Source organism: Pristiophorus japonicus, chromosome 10, assembly GCF_044704955.1.
Source record: "Pristiophorus japonicus isolate sPriJap1 chromosome 10, sPriJap1.hap1, whole genome shotgun sequence".
Classification (NCBI taxonomy): domain Eukaryota; kingdom Metazoa; phylum Chordata; class Chondrichthyes; family Pristiophoridae; genus Pristiophorus; species Pristiophorus japonicus.
In genome coordinates, this window is record NC_091986.1 from 190,433,748 (window position 1) to 190,444,075 (window position 10,328).

The following is a 10,328-nucleotide window of genomic DNA, read 5'->3' on the forward strand; positions in this document are numbered from 1 at the left end:
CCCTTGCTCCACAATGAGTAGCAAAATGCAGACATTCTATAACCCATGAGGCCAACTCGTCAGACATGCAAGTCTGTTCCGCGGGAGTGGTCCAGAGTTTAGAAACATTGTCATAAGTACATGCATAATATTTCCACAACAGTTTATCTTTTTCAGGAGCGTCCTCCTGTGCTTTTATAACAAGTTGGATGGTTGGCATTGGTTTTTCCGAGGCTAATTTATCCTTCGCAGGATTTTTAGTCTGACTCATAATTTTGGGCACTACCATCTGTTGGTCACGAGAGGCCTGTTTGGCCTCTTGGTCAGGACAACGATTCCCTATATCAACCAAAGAATTTCCGGTAGTATGGGCGGTACATTTGACAATGGCAATGCGTTTGGGGAACATGAGGGCTTGCAACAAATCAGATACTAACTGTTTATGAGATATCTCATTCCCCTGTGAGGTTAGGAATCCCCTATTTTTCCATAATTGTCTGAAATCATGGGCCACCCCAAAGGCATACCTAGAGTCGGTATAGATATTAACTTTGAGATCTTTGGCCAAGATACAGGCTCGGGTGAGGGCGAATAGTTCAGCTTGTTGAGCAGAATAGGCGGTTTCAAAGCGGCAGATTCCAAGACCTGATTCTCCTGGTTTACTATGGCGTATCCTGAGATTCGTGTATCTTCTGGATTAATAGAAGTACTTCCGTCAACATACATAAACAATCATGACTGGGTTCTTCCTCATCTTGGGGTGGCTCAGTAAGAATACAGTCTGGATCTTCCATTGGTACATCAACTAAATCTTCCCTGACTGATGTGGCCTCTTAAATTAAAGACAAGCAATCATGACTGGGTTCTTCCTCATCTTGGGGTGGCTCAGTAAGGAAACAGGCCGAATTAATTGCAGTACAGTGCCGAAAGGTCAGTTTAGGATTGCCTGTGATTTCAGTGGGTTCTGTCGGATAGAGGGCCAGTCCACACAGCCCTGCACTGGGATCTCAATCGGATCAGTGGGAGTATAACCCACTTGGGAGGGGTTCTCTGCCCACACATGAGGATCCACATAGTCAGGTATGCCGGAGCCAGTATGATGCTGTAGAGTCCTTAAGACCTTCTCGGGGTCCCCATGAAATTGGACTGTTCAGCCATGTTTTACGATTTGCACATCCCAGCTGGTAGGGTCAGCCTCATCTATGGCCTTGCGTACCATAACTCCCAAATCTTTAGCATGGTGAGGGGCTAATACTTCACGAGCAATATGCGGTGCCATTGTTAGGGGCTGTTTCCACAGATTCTTATCCACTTCCACAAAATCTGCCTCTCTTTCCAGTCCAGTCACTCTAGCCCTTAATAGAATTCCCTTCACTTCCCCTTCGTGATCCTGATAAAAGTTCTGCAGGTCCTGATTCTTTCCACTGGGATCGTATGCTAGGGTCACGTGATAGGGTGCCTGCGGCAGGTCCAGAGACCACCACTGAGGGGTTCTAGTGGTATAATACTGCCGCTTAAGGGTTTCCTGTTTTACAATAATCCCATTATCTCCATACTCCAAATGCAACTGGAATTTGCAAAGAAGGTCTCTAGCCATCAAGTTACAGTCCAGATTGGTTGTGATAACAACTCGATGTTCCACCGATTCTTCCTGGTAACCCATTTTAACCGGTTCTGACACTGGGAATGTCGAGATTTGTCCCAGGAATCCTGAAAGTTCCTGTGTTTCAGTAGAGGCAGGGAGTTTAAGCTTTGATTGTACAGAAGACATGAAGGCTCCCGTATCTATCAAAAAGGGTTGCCACTCATTCAGAATGGGTTCGTCGTCCGGGGAGGATCCCTGCACAATCAAGCTGCGTAGTCAATCGGGGGACAATTGACCAAAGGGGTTGTTTCTGGGAGAAGTTAGTGTAAGATCCTCCTCTCCCCCCTTGCCCCCCTCCTCTTCCTTTTCCATGCTGACGGTAGGGGCAATTTTTATTCCAATGTCCTTCCTGCCCACAATTAAAACAGTCAATTCCTCTTACCCAGTCCCGGCCTCTTCCCATACCATGCCGGGGACAATAGGGAGGTTTATTAGCAGGGCTCGGGCCGTTTGATTGTTTAGTATAACCGTATCCTTGCTTATCCATCCAATCCTGTATGCAACACTACGGTTCTATTGATCCTTCCTCCCGAGATGGCTCTTCCTTTCTAGTCACGTATTCAGTCTTGACCCGGGTTGGTGGCGCACCTCCCCCCTCCCCTTTCTTTTCCTGCCAATAATATCTAACTGTCCTCTCCATCTGTCCGGATAGCGTGAGCAATCAAATAGTTGTTTGAAGATCACAGACATCTATAGAGAGGTGGTCTGCAGCTTATTGTGCATCAGGGTTTGGCATTGGTCTGACAGGGAATTGGTGTTGGGACTTTGGGATCTTGGAAATCATTTCTAGGTCGGAGGATGTTTCGGAGCTGTCTGACTGCTTGACAGTTCTGCGTCTCGATCGGCGAGGGTGTTTGCTATGTCTTTCACAACTTGGACTGGTAGATTGACTAGAAGATTTACGGGACTGTTTGTGATGTCGAGATATAGTTCTGCCCTTTCGAGTGTGAGATCTGGTCCTTTCGGCTATATTGCTTGTAAACTGGGGATCCGAATCGCTATCAGAGGATGAGGAGTCAGTTCGGGTTTGTTGCTTTGGTGGTATGGGGTTGTTCCTAACTCCTCTCGCCGGAGTGTAAGGTGGAGGGTGTTGGGAAGAGGACTGGAGCAAGAGGCCAGGGGGTGCGGGAGGCGCCGTTGGACGCTGAGTCAGTGGCCACTCATCAATTTCATCATCAGCCTCGGTTAACACAATGCCAGCCATTTTAACTCGTAGTTGATCAATACCTTTCTTAGAGGTCCCAGAGGATCTCTTAATAAGTTTCTTGTGCGCACATTCTTTCTTTAAGACGTCTACAGTTTTAACATGTGTTCCCTCTGTCAATGCAAGTCCTAATTTAATAGCATTTGTTTGCCAACTTGACAGAAGTGATGCATCTTTTAATTATTTTTTTTTTTAACAATCCCTGTGCTTTTTTTTTTACTACCTCTACGCTTCTAGTGCCACCTAGAGGCCATTGATCATCTCCCAATAATTTATTCAGGGCTCCTGATAATTTTCTAAAGTCTTCAGCTCTTTCAGGGAATTCCTCACATAACTTTTGTAGCGGACTATCCACATCCGTGGTTTTATCTAACTGATTACCCATTTTCACGCTGCCCCTCGTATTACTGTGTCGTTACGCATTCGTGTCGTCGTGCAATTTAAACAAACTTAAAAATAGACACAGACTTTACAGAAACTAACACTGACTTTAACTAACTCCAAATAAACAAACTTTACTAATGCTAACACTTACCCGCGTCGCCGCGATACTTAAAACTCCCACGTCGCCCCGCAGTTCACGTCGCCGCGCAATCCGCGTTGCCTCGCAGTTCACGTCGCCACGCAATCCACGTCGACCCGTGGCTCGCGTCGCCGCGCGAGTTAAGATACTTAAAACTTTAAAAGATAAACAAGGACTTCTAACACTTACCCGCGTCGCCGCGCGATTTCAATACAAGATAGACAAAGACTTCTAACACTTACCCGCGTCGCCGCGCGGTTCGCGTCGCCGCGCGATTTAGGATACTTAAAACTTTACTTAAAACTCTAAACACTTAAGACTTACAAAGACTTACTGACATTAGCACTGACTTTCGCGATTCGCGTTGCTGCGCCTCTGCGTCACTGCGCGTTTACGTCACTGCGCGTCTACGTCACTGCGCGTTGACGTCACTGCGCGTTCGCTTCACTGCGCGTTTACGTCACTGCGAAGTTCGCTTCGGCCCTTCTCCTCTCGGCCGCGCGCTCGCGCCGCTGCGCGTTCGCGTCGGCCCTACCTTCCGAGTTGCTGCGGGGTTTTAAAAAAAAAAATTCAATCAGAGCCTAGACGGGCCAAGTGATATTCAAGGTCCCTTCGTCGTACCTGAGTTGAACACCTATCCTCTATTTAAATCCCCATTTTATTCCCTGTGAGCCTAAGTTTCTAAATTTGATTTCTTATGAGCCTCAATTAATTTCTTTCAGTCTCCAAATTTCCCTATCCTTTCGCGTTACTGCGCAGTTTAAATCCAATGAAAGTCCTAATTTAATGGAGTTTTTCTGCCAACTGGACAGGACTGATTTTATTTTTTTTTACTGCAGTGGAATTTTTCTCATAATTTAAAATCTCAGAACATTTTTTTTTAGCACCTATTTAGTACGTCATTTTTTTTCATAACTAGAGAGAAGTCTGGCACGTAGGCTGTGGACTGCTTTTCGTTATCTCAATTGTTCCAGCCTCAAGGTCGTGTTATTTAATATAATTTTTTTTTTTGAATCCTTTTGAATCCATCTCAGTTGTTTTGCTGTGCCTTCTCTGAATGTTTTCTTTCAACAAGTTTTTCTCTTTTTTTTTTAACCACCGGGACCATGTAATTTTTTCTTTTTTTTTCCAACAAACCTATCCTTTGGGCATTTCCTGGCTCCGTAACTTATCATCCGAATATACGTAATTCAATAAGGTTCACACTCTTAAACTTCCCACATACAGGACAACACTACGAAGGGTTAAAACAAACTTTCATTCTGTTTGAGATAAAACAAACCACAACTCCCCGGCTTTTTTTCTACAGTAAAAATCACATAAGCATTTCTCATTTAAACAGACATTCACAAGAGTCTCTTTTCTTTCCTATTAATTTTTGGATCCATGATTGATCATCTATCCCTATCTAGCTCTAACTATAACCTATCTTTCCAAGTCGCCACTTGGTTTGCGTCATCGCGCAATTTCCCTATCTCTATCCCTATTCTAAGTTTGAAAGGTATTCACCAGATTGTCCTGGATCTCGTTCAGACACTACCTGAGAACCAGCGAGTGGCTAAACTTTCCTCAGACTTTTGAAACCGGGGGAAACTGGAGCAGTATTGAAATCATACTCACTCCAGTGGCCACTTTCCCCTCGTCTCGTCCAAGGCTAGTCTGGCTCTTAATTCGCAAGTTTTCGTCCGTTGAGATCCCACTTCTGACACCAAATGTAAATTCCTGGATTCTTTTACCTCAATCTGGTTCAGTAAAATTACTGAGTCGAATACCTCTTGTGCTTTGAACAAAGCAGTCTTTACCGGCCAGTAAGACCTATCAGACAGAAGATATACTCTCTGGATAGAGCGTACACACTCCCTACGGATCGGTGAAGTTACATCGTAAAGCGTTAACAGTTATACAGTTTTGAAATCAGATAACAAAATACAAATGGATTGACAGTCCAACTCAGCCACTCATTAGTCAATCTATATGAGATGTTCTTCTTGAAAGCTCAAGCATTGCCTCTAAGTGTTTCAATCTAATGGTGTGACTATTAACTGAGACCTTGCAATTCTGCAGATGTATTTCATGTTACAATTATATATTATTGGCAGGATTAGTGACTTGAAACCTTGAGAAAGACTGTTAGCTATGCTGATGTTGCACTATTTGCAATCTGACATTCTCCCAGCTATTCTTCCATGGCTTATACATTTTCATATATCCCGTTTACCTTACTGTCCTTAATTCCATATATTCCGTTCAGATATCCACAAGATCTGAACTCATGCCTACAGTTTTTTTGTTGAATTTGTAATACAGATTGAGGGTGAGGAAGTTGTGTCTCAAACGAGCATACTATGCTTAAACAAAGGAGACTACAGTGGGGTGAGGGCAGAGTTGGCTAAAGTAGACTGGGAACACAGACTAAACGGTGGCACAATTGAGGAACAGTGGAGGACTTTTAAGGAGCTCTTTCATAGTGCTCAACAAAAATATATTCCAGTGAAAAAGAAGGGCGGTAAGAGAAGGGATAACCAGCCATGGATAACCAAGGAAATAAAGGAGAGTGTCAAATTAAAAACCAATGCGTATAACGTGGCCAAGGTTAATGGGAAACTAGAAGATTGGGAAAATTTTAAACGACAGCAAAGAATGACTAAGAAAGCAATAAAGAAGGGGAAGATAGATTAAAATGTAAACTTGCGCAAAACATAAAAACAGATAGTAAAAGCTTTTACCAATATATAAAATGGAAAAGAGTGACGAAAGTAAATGTTGGTCCCTTAGAAGATGAGAAAGGGGATTTAATAATGGGAAATATGGAAATGGCTGAGACCTTAAACAATTATTTTGCTTCGGTCTTCACAGTGGAAGACACAAAGACCATGCCAAAAATTGCTGGTCACGGGAATGTGGGAAGGGAGGACCTTGAGATAATCACTATCACTAGGGGGGTAGTGCTGGACAGGCTAATGGGACTCAAGGTAGACAAGTCCCCTGGTCCTGATGAAATGCATCGCAGGGTATTAAAAGAGATGGCGGAAGTTATAGCAGATGCATTCGTTATAATCTACCAAAATGCTCTGGACTCTGGGGAGATGCCAAAGGATTGGAAAGCAGCTAATGTAACGCCTTTGTTTAAAAAAGGGGGCAGACAAAAGGCAGGTAACTATAGGCCGGTTAGTTTAACATCTGTAGTGGGGAAAATGCTTGAAGCTATCAATAAGGAAGAAATAGCGGGACATCTAGATAGGAATAGTACAATCAAGCAGACGCAACATGGATTCATGAAGGGGAAATCATGTCTAACTAATTTACTGGAATTCTTTGAGGATATAATGAGCATGGTGGATAGAGGTATACCGATGGATGTGGTGTATTTAGATTTCCAAAAGGCATTCGATAAGGTGCCACACATAAGGTTATTGCAGAAGATAAAGGTACGCGAAGTCAGAGGAAATGTATTAGCATGGAGCGAGAATTGGCTGGCTAACAGAAAGCAGAGAGTCGGGATAAATGGGTCCTTTTCGGGTTGGAAATCGGTGGTTAGTGGTGTGCCACAGGGATCGGTGCTGGGACCACAACTGTTTACAATATACATAGATGACCTGGAAGAGGGGACAGAGTGTAGTGCAACAACATTTGCAGATGACACAAAGATTAGTGGGAAAGCGGGTTGTGTAGAGGACACAGAGAGGCTGCAAGGAGATTTAGATAGGTTAAGCGAATGGGCTAAGGTTTGGCAGATGGAATACAATGTCGGAAAATGTGAGGTCATCCACCTTGGGGAAAAAAAACAGTAAAAGGGAATATTATTTGAATGGGGAGAAATTACAACATGCTGCAGTGCAGAGGGACCTGGAGTTCCTTGTGCATGAATCCCAAAAAGTTAGTTTGCAGGTGCAGCAGGTAATCAGGAAGGCGAATGGAATGTTGGCCTTCATTGCGAGAGAGATGGAGTACAAAAGCAGGGAGGTCCTGCTGCAACTGTACAGGGTATTGGTGAGGCCGCACCTGGAGTACTGCGTTCAGTTTTGGTCATCTTACTTAAGGAAGGATAGACTTTGGAAGGGGTACAGAGACGATTCACTAGGCTGATTCCGAAGATGAGGGGTTTACCTTATGATGATAGATTGAGTAGACTGGGTCTTTATTCGTTGGAGTTCAGAAGAATCAGGGGTGATCTTATAGAAACATTTAAAATAATGAAGGGGATAGACAGGATAAAGGCAGAGAGGTTGTTTCCACTGGTCGGGGAGACTAGAACTAGGGGGCACAGCCTCAAAATACGGAGGAGCCAATTTAAAACCGAGTTGAGAAGGAATTTCTTCTCCCAGAGGGTTGTGAATCTGTGGAATTCTCTGCCCAAGGAAGCAGTTGAGGCTAGCTCATTGAATATATTCAAATCACTGATAGATAGATTTTTAACCAATAAGGGAATTAAGGGTTATGGGGAGCGGGCGGTTAAGTGGAGCTGAGTCCACGGCCAGATCAGCCGTGATCTTGTCGGGTGGCGGAGCAGGCTCGAGGGGCTCGATGGCCTACTTCTGTTCCTAATTCTTATGTTCTTATTAATGTTGGGGAAGTCCAGAACCAGGGGTCACAGTCTAACGATAAGGGGTAAGCCATTTAGGACCGAGATGAGGAGAAACTTCTTCACCCAGAGAGTGGTAAACCTGTGGAATTCTCTACCACAGAAAGTTGTTGAGGCCAATTCACTAAATATATTCAAAAAGGAGTTATATGTAGTCCTTACTACTAGGGGGATCAAGGGGTATGGAGAGAAAGCAGGAATGGGGTACTGAAGTTGCATGTTCAGCCGTGAACTCATTGAATGGCGGTGCAGGCTCGAAGGGCCGAATGGCCTACTCCTGCACCTATTTTCTATGTTTCTATGTTCCAAAATTCCTAAAAAATTCAAACAGGAACAACCAATAGACAAGAAATACAAGTGCAAATAGGATGGAGTTGCCTGTTCTTCAAGGGCCATATTGATAGGCCTCAGAGGCCACATGTGGCTCATGGATTGCAGTTTGGACTCTCCTGGAATGAGATATTAAACCTATGTCGTGCCTGCTTATTTAGATTAATATCAACAATGCCATGGCAGTACTCAAAAAAGAGCAAAGGTTCTCCAACAGAACAAAAAAATTAACTGGTCATGCATCTTATCATGTGACCTTGTTATGTAAAAATGGTTACACTTCAAAGTAATACTTCGGATATGAAGATGCATTATAATGCACTATAGAAATTTTTTTTTAATTGTGTGCTAACAGTCAAATTAACCTTGCTTAAATATGCATCATCTATACATCACAGCACTTTAAAGACCTAAATTAGACTTAAAAGACCTTTAAAGATCTTCATCTTCTCTTCAGTAAAAATAAGTTCTTCAACATGAAGCGATGCTGAGGTGATTGGCCGATGACATAATAGAGCCTGTAATGCAATCTCAAGTGTCTGAAGTGCTGTAATGCTTCCAGCATTATCTGATGCCTACTCATGAGGCCTACTCAGTGCCTGATATGGCTCAGAGATGTGGACCATATACAGTAGACACCTCAAATCGCTGGAGAAATACCACCAATGATGTCTCTGCAAGATCCTGCAAATCCTGTGGGAACACAGATGCACCAACATTAGTGTTCTCGATCAGACCAACATCCCTAGCATCGAAGCACTGACCACACTCGACCAACTCCGTTGGGCGGGCCACATTGTTCGCATGCCCGACACAAGACTCCCAAGCAAGTGCTCTACTCGGAACTTCTACACGGCAAGCAAGCTCCAGGTGGGCAGAGGAAACATTTCAATTACACCCTCAAAGCCTCCTTGATAAAGTGCAAAGTCCAGCGACACCTGGAAGACCTTGGCCAAAGACCGCCCTAAGTGGAGGAAGAGTATCCGGGAGGGCGCTGAGCACCTCGAGTCTCATCGTCAAGAGCATGCAGAAAACACGCGCAGGCAGCGGAAGGAGCATGCGGCAAACCAGACTCCCCATCCACCCTTTCCTCCAATGACTGTCTGTCCCACCTGTGAGAGAGACTGTTCAGTCACTTGAGAACTCACTTTTAGAAGCAAGTCCTCCTCTATTTCGAGGGACTGCCGATGATGATGATACACTCAGCTATTTATTGGATGGGTGGGGACCTTTTATCTTTGGGTCGCTAACTATTAGCCATAGGAAGAGAAATTTTATATTCATAAATGATCTGATGTAATTTTGCTGCTTTCGTGTTCTTAATTATGCATAATACACAATTTAATCATTGTAAAAAAAATACTTATGTATTGCTTTTCTTTTTGCTTCAAAAATAGATTTTCTTATGGGATTTCAGTTGAAAAATACAGCACTTTTCAAAGAAACTTATTTGAACAAACGAGGCAACGGACTGCATCACTACCTGATGGGGCTGTGTTCTGGGAAATCATCCAGTACTGTTGCTTCAGGCTTGAATAAAGAGGATATGAAGGTGGAGGATGTAGAAAGTGCAGGAGACATGGACAGTTTGGCTGAAGAAAAACCTCTGAAATTAGAAGTCAAACTGTCACGTGGTAGTAGCACAGCAGAATCGACCATCGCCAAGCCAAACACTGATTTATATTCAGGAGTATTTGGAGAGAAGATGGTGGAATCTGTATCCTACGTTAATGAAAATGATGGTTTAGAGTTAATAGATATTGATTAGAATTATATTTTCAATGTGAATATAGATTTATGTAAGCTGTTAATATAAGTAAAAAAAAAACGCATTTCAAGATATTTTCTGGAATTTTCTTTGTAAAAGTAATTTTGAATGCTTTGAAAATTTATTTTTGCAGATCTGATAATCAACTTGGTTCAGTTGGTAGCAGCTTCATAGGAGTCAAAAGACAGTGGTTTCAAGCCCCTCATCACCACTTGAGTACATAATTAGGCTGCCATTCCAATACTGAGAGAGCTCTGCACCATTGGATGATGATAAACCTATCTGCCTGGTCAGGTG

At 43.3% G+C, this 10,328-nt stretch overlaps 1 long non-coding RNA gene across 1 annotated transcript in view; it reads left to right on the forward strand.

The window, feature by feature from the left end:
• Nucleotides 1–9,837, forward strand: part of LOC139274879 (uncharacterized) — a 62,113-nt gene extending 52,276 nt beyond the window's left edge. The window contains exon 3 of the long non-coding RNA XR_011595633.1: nt 9,661–9,837. This is a non-coding gene — a long non-coding RNA (uncharacterized lncRNA). The remainder of the gene's footprint in view (nt 1–9,660) is intronic.
• Nucleotides 9,838–10,328: the final 491 nt, after the last annotated feature.